Below are 13,901 nucleotides of genomic sequence, written 5' to 3' on the forward strand. Positions count from 1 at the left end.
CTGGGATCTGTAGTTTCTTGAATTTCTAACACTCTGTTTGAAACAAATTGCTTCCACTTAGATGCCATGGCTTTTATCCAGAGTAGCACAATTGTTAAATCACTCCACAGAATAATCTTTCTAAATTTTTAGGAAGATTTTTACAATATTTGTCTGTTCTTGCTGCAATTTCTGCACCCATTAATTCTAGTCGAGGCAACGTCACGTTTTTAATTGGCGCTACTCGTGGTTTAGAAACCATGAAGCTAATTTTAAAAGTGCCATGCGGTGTCTTGTACCTAAAGTATGCAACCGCTTCAAAAGCTTTTAATGAAGCATCAGAGAACATAACCACTTGTGACCAAGGCTCTTGCCAACAGGCGCAAATCTTGACTCCTAACCACCTTGAATTTCGTGGGCGTGCTTTGATTTTAAGAAAAGGGAAATTAGTAACAACAACCTCGCATAAAATATTTGAAATTTTAAGCAAGAATTATTTACTCAACAGAAAACAAAACGAAATTTCGTAATGTTTGGCCCGAAAGGCGTTAACCCAGAAGGGCTATTAATTTCGTTTTACTACTTTGCGTCGATTCACTCACTGCGTTGATTCACTTTTCGAACTGTTGCCACCAAATATTATCGCCCTGTATTATATTTAAAGAAATTAAATAATGAAGCATCTACGTAAATGTTTGTATGTTTTTCGCATTGTAGCAACGGTACCTAGAGCCATAAAATTTTGAATTTCGTAATCCTCCAGCGAATATGGCCATCTGGAAGCCCTAATTCGAAATTTGTTTTATTATCTCTTTCATATTTTGCCGCATTAAAAATTGTTGATTAAGAAACTGATTTCAAAGCGAGGAATCGAAGAATGGAAGCACTACGGAAAAAAAAGTATCTCCAGCGCCCGAGACTGTGTATCGGAAATTCTATAGATAGGCTCATTTTAAACTTATTTTGCGATATTACTATTGAACTGAATTTCATCGTTTAAGTGCGAAGAACATCATATATAGTAAATAAAGGCAACACACAAAACATTAAAAAAACGCCCCTCTGCGCTTAATGTAAAAATCTGAAAAAAGCTTTCAGTTTTTTTTTTTTTTTTTTTTTTTTTACTTTTTTAAAATATGATTTTAATATTCCTGAAGAATAAAAGAATAAAAATAATTATTTTTACCTTAAAACACATTTCTTTTTTTTTCAGAATTTCAATGCAATGTAAGATCCATTTGCTCTCCTAGAAATATAAGTTTGCAGAATTCCTTTAAAAAAATTAATTTTATAAATATTTTCTGAATTTTATTTGCAGGAGAATTATTTAACTTAAGATAAATCTCTGTAACATGAATTAGCAAAATACACTTCTGGCTGAAGCAAATTATTACAAGGAAAGTATATGGTATTTAATTAAAATTATTGTATTATTAAAATTATTGTATTTAATCATTAAATACAACTGAAAAATGCTCTGTTGAAATTGCTATGTTGAAAGATAAAATTTTACTATTCCTTTGTTATGCAAGGCGCATATATGATGAAATTTTGTATCAATACTAAATTTTTCAGATTCTACAATTTTATTGTTGATTCATTATCTTTGGAAAACTTTAGGAGTTTGGTGTAGATTAAAATCTTCTGTTAATTTTAATAGCCATAGTAATTCTTGCGATAGTGCAACATATTCAGCTTCTGCGGAGGATAATGAGACGCATTTTTTTTTTTTTTAAACCACGAAATACAATTTTTGCTTAACAAATTTTCACTTCCTGATGGGGATGTTTTCTATCTTCAGTATCTGGTCCCCAATCAGCATCTGAATAAGTTGTAAGATTAGGTTCTTCACTCGACGAAATTTGCAGAGATAAATGCTTTGTCGTGTTTAAATAGCTAACGATTCTTTTTACAGCATTCTAGTCTTTTTGACGTAGATTATTACACTTTCTGCTAAGTATGCGAGTTGAAACTGTGATATATGGTTTTGAGGAAGACTATATACACGAAAAGACTTCCAATAAGCTTGAAATTTATCATTTGAAATTAGGAGATTTTCTTCCTGGTTTAGAGTATAATAATTTGTTTCCATTGGTGTACTGTAGTGAGTTTTGCTTCTTCAAGTTGAAATGGCTCGACTAGTTGATTTATTTTGTTTTTCGGAGATAAGAGATAACTTCCATCTTCCTTTCGATTTATTTCCATGCCTAAGAAATATTTAGCTTCACCATGATGTGTTATATTTGATAACGTTTCATTAAATCGTTAATTACTTGAAGAATGAGTGCTTCTTCTGTAGAACTTATTAGGATATCATCAAGATATACAATTCAATTTATTCTTCGATGACAATCCTCTTTTGTGAAAAGACACAGATCTGCTTTAGTTTGACTGAACCCAAGATTCTTCAATGTAATTTGAATTTCTGCATTTTAGCCCCTAGCTGCTTATTTGAGACCATAAATCGACTTCTGCCATTTACAAACTTTATGTCTTTCTTCCCGAACTACGAATCCTTCTGGTTGTTCCATATACAATTCTTCATTTAACTTGCCATTCAAAAAGCTGTTTTAATATCTAGTTGATGTACCTTGGCAATATTATATGCTGCCCATGCTAAGAAAACTCGAATTGTAGGGTGTTTCGCTACTGGTGAAAAAGTTTCATCATGTCATTTATGTAACACTTATTACTATCAAATGTAACAATACAACCTTTATTCGTAACAGATTGAAAAGAAAATAAATTACTATTTAAACCTGGTACATGCAGCACATTTTATAATTTTATTTGGGTAACCTGATCCTTTAAATTTTGAACTTTAAAATAGCCTTCACCAATACCATAAGAATTTAATTTAGTACTAGAGTTACAATTTGCTTATTAGAATCATTTAACTGAGAGAAAAAACTCATCACTCGTCGTATGAGTTGAAGCTCCTGAGTCGATAATCCATTCTTACGTTTGCGAGTTTTCATGTTTATATTCCACTTTTAGAACTTGATAAAACTGAACTTGCGAATTTCCAATTTCAATACTTATAAGATTCTTATTTTCTTCAAATTCTTTTATGTTTTCTACACGTCGCGTATTTGCTATTTGCCCTGCATTACTTTTATAACTTTGAGAATAACTTCTTACCTTACTGTTATTTATATCTGTTTTCGGGGAAGTTCTAGCATTGCGTTTTAAATGAAAACAGTCATTTATCGTATGATTATTTCTATTACAATAAGTACAATTATCGTGTAACATAATGCTTTGATTTATTTTCGCTTTTACCTTTCAAAGCAATTGAATCGTATCTTTGAACTTGCTTAGTTTCCACACGTCTACAGTACTCATCTATTTATTTTTAACATATTCTACCGAAAATTCAGCTTCCGATTTGCGGTTATTAAGGAGTTGTATGAATTTGGTAAGGAGTATAGTAATATGGCTATTAAGTTATTTTCTTTAATCGCTTCACCTGTACTAAGCAGCATTTCAGCCAATTCTAGAACTCCTTTGATGCGTTCCTACATTTTAGAACTTTCCTAATATCTAATAGAATATAATTTTCTAAGAAGCGTGTCCGTTAAATTAACACGTTCATGAACACATTTTAACTTCTGCCATACGTCTTTTGCAGATTTAATATGAAAACGTGGATGATTTGAGAATCTGAGAAGTTTTAGGCATATTAAAGCTTTAGCTTTACGGTCGGTTTTCAACGAAGTATCAGAAACAGTTTCGGATTTTTCTTCGAATACGACAGCATCTAAACTTTCTTTTATCAAAAGTTGTTCTATTTTAAATTTCCAGGCTGAATAATTTTCATCGGCTAACTTCTCTATATAAACTGTTTCTTTTACATTATTATATGTATGTACATTATTATATGTATGCACATTATTATACGTATTATATAAACTTACATTCTTTTACATAATTATTCGTTACAGTTATTCTTTTAAATTTTGTAAATTGTATTTTCAAAAACAAGTTTTAACACTTTATGCCAGTGGAATCTTACAATATTTCAATTCTAGAATTTCAATTTTAAGAAGCATTTTCACAGGGCAATTTTCTCAAGCTTATTAACTTACTCAGTCTCATAATCAACTGCTGTCTTATGCATGTGTACGTTTCCTCTATTGAGCGCAGTTTTAATCAAAGAATTAGAAGTCAAAATAACTACGGAATCTGTATTTAACATGTGTGAGAATTCTGCTTAACTTAAGTAGAACACCAATTAAAGGTAGTTTCACAGACATTAAAAAAAAATGAAGTATTGAAAGAATTAACTTACATAGAATCATCATCAGTCCTCAATCATCAGGCTTACCTATTTAGGCAAGGAGAAACACGAACATACTTCAACACATTACCTGAAAGAGAAAGTAACTGAATTAGACCTTTAGCCAAGTACCTTTGGCCAGGTAGCTAAGGTGAGAATCGAATGGCCCGACCTTTGCTTTCTCTCTCACCAATATATATCTTGGTGCACGTTCGCTTTTATGTTTTTGAGTTTCATTATGAAAAATTACCTAAATTTATGCTAACAGTCCTGCTTCCTTTAGCTTAGATTCTAAGAGCCGTATCACACCTTCAAAACATTTCAAACTGTAGTTATTGTCTCTCATTAAATTGATTGTAATTAGTGTCGTACATGAAATTAATTTAAAGGTAGGTTATGCAATGCCTCGTGAATACTTTCATTCTGAATGGATGCAATGAAATGAAACTGAAGTTCTAGCAAACAGTTTATTTTTTAATTGTGCACAAATTTGCTTATGACTGTACTTACAATTTCTCTATTTTTTAAATATATTGTTGAGTGCTGTGATACTACTTTGGCAATATGAAGCAACTCCAATGATGGAACACAGAAAAAACTTTATTTAGCACTCAAAATGGCGACATACAAAACAAGAAGAAGAAAGAATACTAACATTTAAAAATAAATTACATTCTTCGTACGAGAGTCGCACGTGGCACTCGAGTCTGGTTTCAAATATTGCCATTCACAAATACCTTAATGTTCATCTATTTAAATTATTTAAACTACAAGATTTTAATACTATTTAAAGCTGTTACAGTGCATACGGGTTCGTAATGGGTTGAATGCACACATCTCCGATGAAAGGTTGATAAGATTTATTTTATCGAATGAAACGTTTCAGAAATCTGGAACTTTCTACAAAGATAGTCGTACAACTCTTCACGATATCACAGAGTACAATCAGAAGTTGCACTTCAAAGTACTATGAATGTTAAACACAACGCACTGCAAAGCGCAGTTAAAGAGAAAGCTACCCGGAGATATCTCAATACTCCGAACTCACGCTGAGCTAACAGCCAACAACAACATAGATGTTGTTGTTGTAGACTGAGAGCAGACTCTCTCTCCGGCAGGAAAACGTTAGATGTCTTACTGCTGGTTTCAACCAAACCACTCTCTTGGCTAAAAGAAGGAAGTTATTTAACTCAGAACTTTCGATTACAGCTAGTAATAGATTAGTGACACTTAAGAAACAAATAGCGTGATTGTCGATAACGACGATGCAATGCTGCAGAATTTCGAATTCAGCAGAAGAGTTTCGAATTCTAAACTAAACGAAAGCTCAAACGGGAAAGAACTTTTTCCTTTAGCTAAGTGCTACCTTTATCTAAGTTCTACTTTTATTTTTTTTAACTAAGTGCTACCTTTATCAAGAGTTGCAGATAGATCTGAATCCTCCACAAACTTATGTGCAGCTAACAACTTCATTCACAGCCAGACTAAACAAATCTCTAGATCAACTGTAAACCTCAGATTTTTAACTCTATGCCACTGTAGCTCTAGTCGGCTTTCATTATGTTGGTTTATGAAAGCTCTGATTTCATCAATAACATTTCATTTATCAAGCTTTTAAATTTGGACCATAATAACCTTTGATAAGCTAGAAATCAAAAAGGAAACTAATAAATTCGTCTCCATGGCTTATATAATAGAAAAATGTTCCAAACTTCGGGCCGAATAAAACCAGAAACATTCTGACAAACCTCTGAATGCCAATGGTCTTGCTGAAAAGAAAGAAGACTTAACAGCGAACCAAAGAAGTATTCGCGTAGAACAAGACTTCACACACTTTTTGAAAGAATAATTAAATTTTAATTCTGAATTATTTTTTATTACATGGAATATCGTAGAGACGAACGAAACCGAGAAATCTTGAAATGAACTAAAAATAAAATAAATATTAAATTTTGCACTTTTCGCGTGCAAACAAGAAAGTAATGGTCAAAATTTTATCGGGGCACACAAATATATTTAAAAATAAAAACTCTGTAAAAATTGCTATAATAATGTATTGGACTTACTTCCCTTTTCATGAATTCGCCAAGTCTATTTTGTACCATTTCGTGGTAAGTTTTTCTCCAGCTGTATTTCTGTTGGAAATTCTACTGAGCTACCAGTGTTCAGCGAACTTTACTGCTCGGATGATGTTGGGCCTACCTCGGTTAGCAAAGTAGGTCTTAAACTGTATCTTTTCTATGTTTAAAATCTTTCTGCCACGGGTGTTAAGTGAAAAATAGGTCGATGTGTAACTACTAGAACTCACTCTTTATAATATTTGTACCTCAATGCCGAAACATTATCGTAATTTCGTATTTAAAGGCAAGTTGTTTAAAATATCTCATTTATTCATTAGTGTTATTTAATATTATTTCTCGTTTTAGATTTAGAATGGTATTTAGATAGAAAGCAATAAAAAAAATGTTTTCTAAAGGAAACTGGCTCGTATGCACGTTACACATGGGGAAAACCACGAATAGTTGAATTTTTACCACCAAATCTTCGAAAATTTTTAGCCCACGTTGAAATACATTACACTAAAGAAATAAATGAGATTCTCGCATGAAGACCTTGTTGTCCAAGTTTTTCTAATTTTAATTCTTAACACATGAACATATTAGACTGAATACAGAATTTAGACTCCTACATAAACTTATTAGACTGAATTATAAACCAAATATAATTAATCAGGTAATCCAGAGAAAAAAGAATTAAGAATAGACTAAACGTAGTAAGCAAAAAGTATACCTTACATTCAGAATTCTAAAAAATCTTAACGTTAACTTTTAACGCAAGTTCTGCCGGGAAAATGATATCAGACGATAGCAAACGCACGATCGCCCCCCCCCCCGAACCACAAGGGGTTCATCAAACATCTATATAAGCTGTACAGATTCATACTAAAAATCGCTCAAAGTCCAGACAAAAGAAAAAAAATGTGTGTCATCTATAAATAATTGCGAATTTAAATGAAACACCAAGCAATTTAAATATAACATAACCTAAATTTAAAATTTTAAATATAACATAACCTGCTAAGGCATTTACTGCCAAACGAAACAATAAAAACACAGTTTGATAAGACAAGTAATGAATTTAAGGTACTTTACCTGCCCGCAAATCTGGCAATCGTATCTCATTATGTTTTGGCGTCCATTTTTATCCTCGAAATTCTCTTTTCGAGTCTCGCGTTTTTTGGTCTCGCTATGCGCCTTCGAATGACCATCCACTGAAAAATATTCGATAGAATATTTTCAGCAATGTGGAGTTCGGCTAAAGTGCAGAATAGCCCACTTATTTGTTTGGCACTTTTTACAAGGGTAAGAAGAATTGGATTTTTGACAATTTTCTTTTACTTTTTAAGTGAAAATAGGTCGATGTGTACGTAGATAAGGTCAAGGGAGTGCGCAGTGCCATTTTTGTGCAATTCGAGAATTTTTTTTAAAGTGAAAATAGGTCGATGTGTACATGGATACCGAGTATGTGCAATTCTTACAAAAACGCGCCAAGCAGTGGGTGATTCTGCACTTTCCCCGTGAAGTTCTTCCAAGTAATCGAAAATATTCAAATATTCATGATATTAATCTATATATCAGGGAAGAAAGGATTGCGTGGCGATGTAATGTATGGCTGCCGGCAATAGGCAAACAGTTTCCATGTGAAATAAACACTAAATGACATTAGCAACGTCACTTCTAATTTTTCATTGTCTTATTATTAATTATTGAGTGCTATCATATCATATGTTCTTATACGACACTGCGAGGAGATAAGCGGGAAACTACCGAATTTAATTGCTGCATGTTTGGAATAAAGAATAATTCCTAATTATCAGAAAACTTAAGTTAAATTTTTCAGTCATCCCCTACATACCTTGGGTAAAATCCTGGCAGAGCCCACACCCTCGGCAATAAACTGGGAAAGTGCGCACTGGTTCGCGCGTTTCTCAAATCGCCAACTTGAAAATAACAAATCAAAGAACTGAACAAACTCGGTATCCATATACGCATCGACCTATTTCCACTTAAAAACAAAAATCAGAGAATTGTACTATCTTGGCATTGCGCACTCCCTTTGTCCATGTACACATCGATGCGCGCTATAACCAAAATCATTCGCGCCAAGGGTGTGGGCTCGGAGTTCTGTTTTACTTTAATATAAGTATATTAATTCGGAAATATTAAAAAATTAATACAGATATTGGTGGCATTTCAGTTCATGAAAATGAGCAATCACTTAGAAGCACTACAAATCAAAATATACAGTGCACTCTAACATATTTTTACATTTTACAGAAAAAGACATATCCACCCTTTCTGTGTTTAAAAAACACAGAAAAATTTCATTTTAATCGTTTGCTGTGAATGTAAATTTGCAAGAAATAAATTTTATTGAATACAATTCTTTTCTTCTAATTCATACAATGGCTTCTAAAGGTGTTCGTACACTTACGAGTTTTAGTGAAATATTGCTTTGTTCATTAATAAAAATTAGTAGTTGAGAATGAGAAGTTTTTAATAATATCTATAAATTTCGCTTAGCAAAAATACATTAGTTATTTTATGAACATAGAAAAAATTTTTTTTTGGAAAATCAATAATGAGAAAGTAACAGAAAATTTACCTCTTTGTACTCTTTAAGGAAATCTGCACATATGTAGTATTTCTGTTAACATTTTGTGGGTTACCTTGCAGCATTTGTGGCATCTTTCAAACGTCTAGGCATAGAGCTGACCAGATTAATTTTAATTTTATTAGTACAAAGGGGCTTTGTGCCTGAAGGACTATTGTTTTCGTATTGCTATTTAGCTTTGGTTCACTATAAATGTCCGTTTCCCTTTTCAAACTGTTCCCACGCATTGTTAGAGTTCTGCATTATATTTGAAGAAATTAAATAATGAAAAATCTGCATAAATGTATGTATATTTCTCGCATTGTGATAAAACGACGGTACATAGAGCCATCGAATTTTGAATGACGTAATCCTAATGCGAAGGCCAAATTTGAAATGTTTTATTATCGATTTCATATTTTGTAAAACTTTAACGAATTTTTGATTAACAAACTCAAGAATTTCAAAGCGAGCCATGGCAACGTTGTACAGAAAAAACATTTTTATCTCCAGCGCGCGAGACTCTGTATAGGAAATTCTAAAGATATGCTCAATTCAAAACTATTTTGCGATATTACTCTTGAACTGAATTTTATGGTTTAAGTGCGAAGAACGGAATATTTAATAAAATAAAGATAACAGACAAAATGTTAAAAAAAGCCCTTTTCTACGTAATTTAAAATCAAACTTTTCTGATTCAATTTTTTTCCTATGTATTTTTTGTAATATCTGCATCGCAAGTCACTGAAGCGGTGTTTTCAGAACTTGTGGACAATTTTAGACACACGAAAGGCATGCGCTTAGGATCGTTACCCTGATAAAAAAAAAAGTTGTTTTAAATACCCAAATTTTGGGTGGGTAATTTAAAATTATCTTCTAATATATTTAAATAAAGAGTATGGTTCATTATGCCATCAATAAATACTAAACTATCTAATCCTGATGCTGACATGCTTTACTGTTCCAACGATGTTTGTGGGATTAAGTTTCTCATTTTTTCTTCTCCATATCGTTATCTGCCCATCGGAAACAAAAATGTTAAATTTGCTTTCATCTGCAAATAACACACGGTTCCAATACGCTTCGGGCTTATTTACCATTGATTTTGCAAAGGAATATAACCTTTCTATTTTGTCTACGTACAGAAAACATTTCATCGAGTAAAGCCTCCATGTAAATGAGTTGATCTAAGTATTCGTTGAACAGCTTCAGGTGAAATTGATGTAGAAAATTTTTCAATATATTCTGTACAAATCTCTAAAGCACTTCTTCACAAATTTTCAAACTACAAATCTCTGATCACGTTAACTTTGCCGGACGACCTCTTCTTACTTTATTTTCGATCCGATTTTTTTAAAGCGTTTTATCATATACTGCGTCGTAGAATGGGATAAATGCATGTATATTTCTCGCATTGTGATAAAACAACGGTACATAGAACCATTGAATTTTGAATGACGTAATCCTACTGCAAATATGGGCATGTGAGACAAATTTGAAATTTTTTTTTATTATCGATTTCATATTTTGTAATATTTTTGATTAACAAATTCAACGATTTCAAATCGAGCAATGGCAACGTTGTACAGAAAAAACAGTTTTAATCTTCAACGCGAGAGACTCCGTCTCGAAAATTCTAAAGATATGCTCAATTTAAAACTATTTTGCGATATTGCTCTTGAACTGAATTTTATGGTTTAAGTGCGACTAAATTTTATGGTTTAAGTAGACTTCAACTAATTTGGCGATATCCCGGATCGATTTTCCACCCCTTATGACGAAAAATGATCCATTTTCGAATGATATTTGTTGTTTCCGTACGACTACGACACATTTTTAAATATTAAATAAAATATAACGAAGTAAGCAAGCAAAGAATAAAGACAAGCGAGTTTTTAAACGTCATCAGTCTGCCAAAAATAAGAATAAATAAATTTAAAAAAATCTGAAGGTGTCAGATTTTAAATTACGTCGAAAAGGGCGTTTTTTGAACGTTTTGTGTGTGACCTTTATTTATTAAACATCATGTTCTACGCACTTAAGTCATAAAATTCAATTCAACAATATCGCAAAATAATTTTACAATGAGCATATCTTTAGATTTTCCGATATTTCAATCTATCTTTGCGCACTGGAGATATCAACCCCCTCGTACCGTGTTGTCATTGCTCGCTTTGAAATCGTTGAGTCTGTCAAATAAAAATTCGTTAAAGTGTTACAAAATATGAAATCGATAAACAACAAATTCCAAATTAGGACTACCAGATGCCCATATTCGGTGGAGGATTACGCTATTCAGAACTAGATGGCTCTAGGTACCATAGTTTTCTCACAATGCAAGAAACATACATTTATGCAGTTTCTTCATTATCTAATTCCTTTAAATATAACATAGGGCGATAATATTTAGTGGCAACAATTTGAAAAGTGAACTGACATTTATAGTGAATTAACTTAAAATGGCAAAACGAAATGAATAGCCCTTTGAAGGGGTAAAAAAAAAAGTTGTAGACGATAATTTTTATTTATGAAATTTTACGAAAATATTTCGGTGTACGATAACTTTTGTGGCGTGTTTTATCTGCGCCTTCTTATATTTTTCAGTTTTAGAAAAAGAAAATAAGTCAGTATTAAAAAAAGTTTAGTTTTATTTAAAATCGCGTAGAGGTGATATGAAAAAATATTGGGCTTTATATTCGAATTCAGTTCCAGACTAAAACGTTTTCAACAAATTTTGTAAGTGTACGAACACTTTTGGGAGACACTGTATATGTAATAACATTTAGAAAAAATTATAAGGCGTTTTACATATTACACAGATTTTTTACGTATACTTTCACACAACACACATAAACAAATAAGCCAAAGGGGGAAGGAAAGCACTATTAAAAATGAGATTGATTTTATTGTACGGTGAACGGTGTTTCAAGTGATTCTATTCTCTTTTGTTTAATCCTACTATCCCGTCCTTTTATGTTTCTTTATAAACAAAACTTCACAGTAAAAAGAATCCGAAAGTGACACTTTTTTGACCCGACTAGAAAAAAGTTATCGCATCATCGTTTGGACGAATTTTCGACGGCAAGCGCAGCCAAACGGAATGCCACAAACTGTCAGCCAAACGGAATGCCACAAATTTAGCAGCTCATGGCAATGCACTTCTTCTGAAAATGAGTTCTTTATTTTCATACTTCTATATTTGTCCGTTGAACATACAATCTTGGAATATTGTGTGTGTGTGTAATTATGGCAAAGCCTCGAGGGCTATCTGCCTAATAGGAGAGATGCCTTCGTGGAGGACTTTCTAAGGGAAACTGGCTCGTATACACGTTACACGTGGGGAAAACCACGAAAACGCCCATGCAGCCAGCCCGTTCGCGGGATTCGAACCTCGGACCGAACTACCAGTGTTCAGCGACTTTACCGCTCGGCCGCTGGTGGGCCTTAGAATATTGATTACGAAGAGTGCACTTTCAAGTATTGTGGAAAATACTGAGCTTAAAGCAAGCGTGAATACTTTATAACGAAGATGATTTCTTTCCTCGGAAGCACATGGCGTGCTCTTTCATACATTTTATCATAAAACACATTGCGTGTACAGAACTCTAATATCAATTTTCATGAAAAATATAAAATTGAAGAAAACATTCTTACTTAATCTTTAATATACGATCTTTGTAAATCCACAAGCGTCTGCCACTTCATATAGTAATCGCTTAATTCATTGAACAACAACAAAAACAGATTATACATCAGCTTTATACATTTTATAAGCTCTTATCGTATTCATTTTGCTAATTGTATATAATAAAACATTTTGACACATTTAAACAACCTTAATTCAAACATTTTTGTATTAGGTTTATTAAAGCATTACAAAAGATGTCAGAGCTATCTGCGTAATGAGAGAAGAAACCTTTGCGGAAGAAATTCTACAGGAAATTGTTTTGGATTCATTTTGCACCTAAACTTTGGTTATATTTTTTTTAAAACGATTCCCGAATTATCAATATTTATCTAAGTTTACAAACATAATTAACATATGAAAAGTAAACGCATTTCAGAAATTTTAAAAGCAAATTTTAATTGTTAACTAAGCATTTCATGATTGATTTAAAAGTAAAAATCTTACATTCGTCTCCAAATCTTTCCGTACTTCTTTTCGCGATATTTTTTTCTGTGAGTAACAGCGATCTGTTTTTGCTTAAGAAACATCAGAGAATTGCACAGACTCGTGCGCAAATTTCGTAACGCATCTCTTTGATGTTCTGTGCAGATTTTGGGGCAAAATCCTGTATTACTGCAGATATTTTACCCAAGTTCCTTCCATTACTCGTAAATTCCACAAGCACATATTTTAAAACAAAGTTTAAGGAAAAAAATATCACCGTTTGTTTATAAAAACAGTTAGAACTTAGAATACAACAAAAAGAACACATACTAAAATGTGGAAACGTTGCTTGACTGAACGATTGATATAAGAACGGTTACTTGAAGAGTGGTTACCAAAGTTTGACACATTCTGAAGATTTGGTGACTTCTATTACAGTTATTGCGAAGATACGGTAACTACCTACGAATATTTCTCGTCGGAAAGCGTATAAACATATTCTTCAATCTGCAGCTTGTTTGCATGCGGCATTTAGAAAGAAAAATAAACTTAACAGTAGCAGACGATATTTCTCATTTCTTGCCAGAAATTGTTATTCCAAAACATCTTTTTATTTTTAATTCTTTATCAAAATCATTCTAAAAAATGTGTAAACATCCTTTGTATTTCGCACTTATTCATTTAGCAGCATGAAATGTAGTACATCATACAATATACTTTATTATTAATTTATTTAATGTTGATAATGTATCAATAAAATTTCATGCATTATTTTACTCAAATAGTCTGTCTTTTGCAGTATTCCATATGATTTCAGCTACTTGTGTTAAATAGGTTACATTAGTTGTGGCTACACGGGCACCAGTGTAATTTTTTCTC

General features: G+C 32.4%; 1 protein-coding gene and 1 long non-coding RNA gene across 2 annotated transcripts in view; one reads left to right on the forward strand and one right to left on the reverse strand.

The window, feature by feature from the left end:
- The window catches only part of LOC146993075 (uncharacterized), a 36,623-nt gene extending 29,747 nt beyond the window's left edge, over positions 1-6,876 (reverse strand). Inside the window, exons 1-2 of the long non-coding RNA XR_015038339.1 lie at positions 4,271-6,876; positions 1,166-1,225 (exon numbers count right to left, since the gene is read on the reverse strand). This is a non-coding gene — a long non-coding RNA (uncharacterized LOC146993075). The remainder of the gene's footprint in view (positions 1-1,165; positions 1,226-4,270) is intronic.
- LOC146993073 (uncharacterized) overlaps positions 1-13,901 on the forward strand; it is a 325,553-nt gene that overhangs the window by 139,503 nt on the left and 172,149 nt on the right. The window lies entirely within an intron of this gene.

This window comes from Stegodyphus dumicola, chromosome X1 (genome assembly GCF_044657685.1).
Source record: "Stegodyphus dumicola isolate Sdum_Otavi_A_Nest chromosome X1, ASM4465768v1".
Classification (NCBI taxonomy): Eukaryota; Metazoa; Arthropoda; class Arachnida; order Araneae; family Eresidae; genus Stegodyphus; species Stegodyphus dumicola.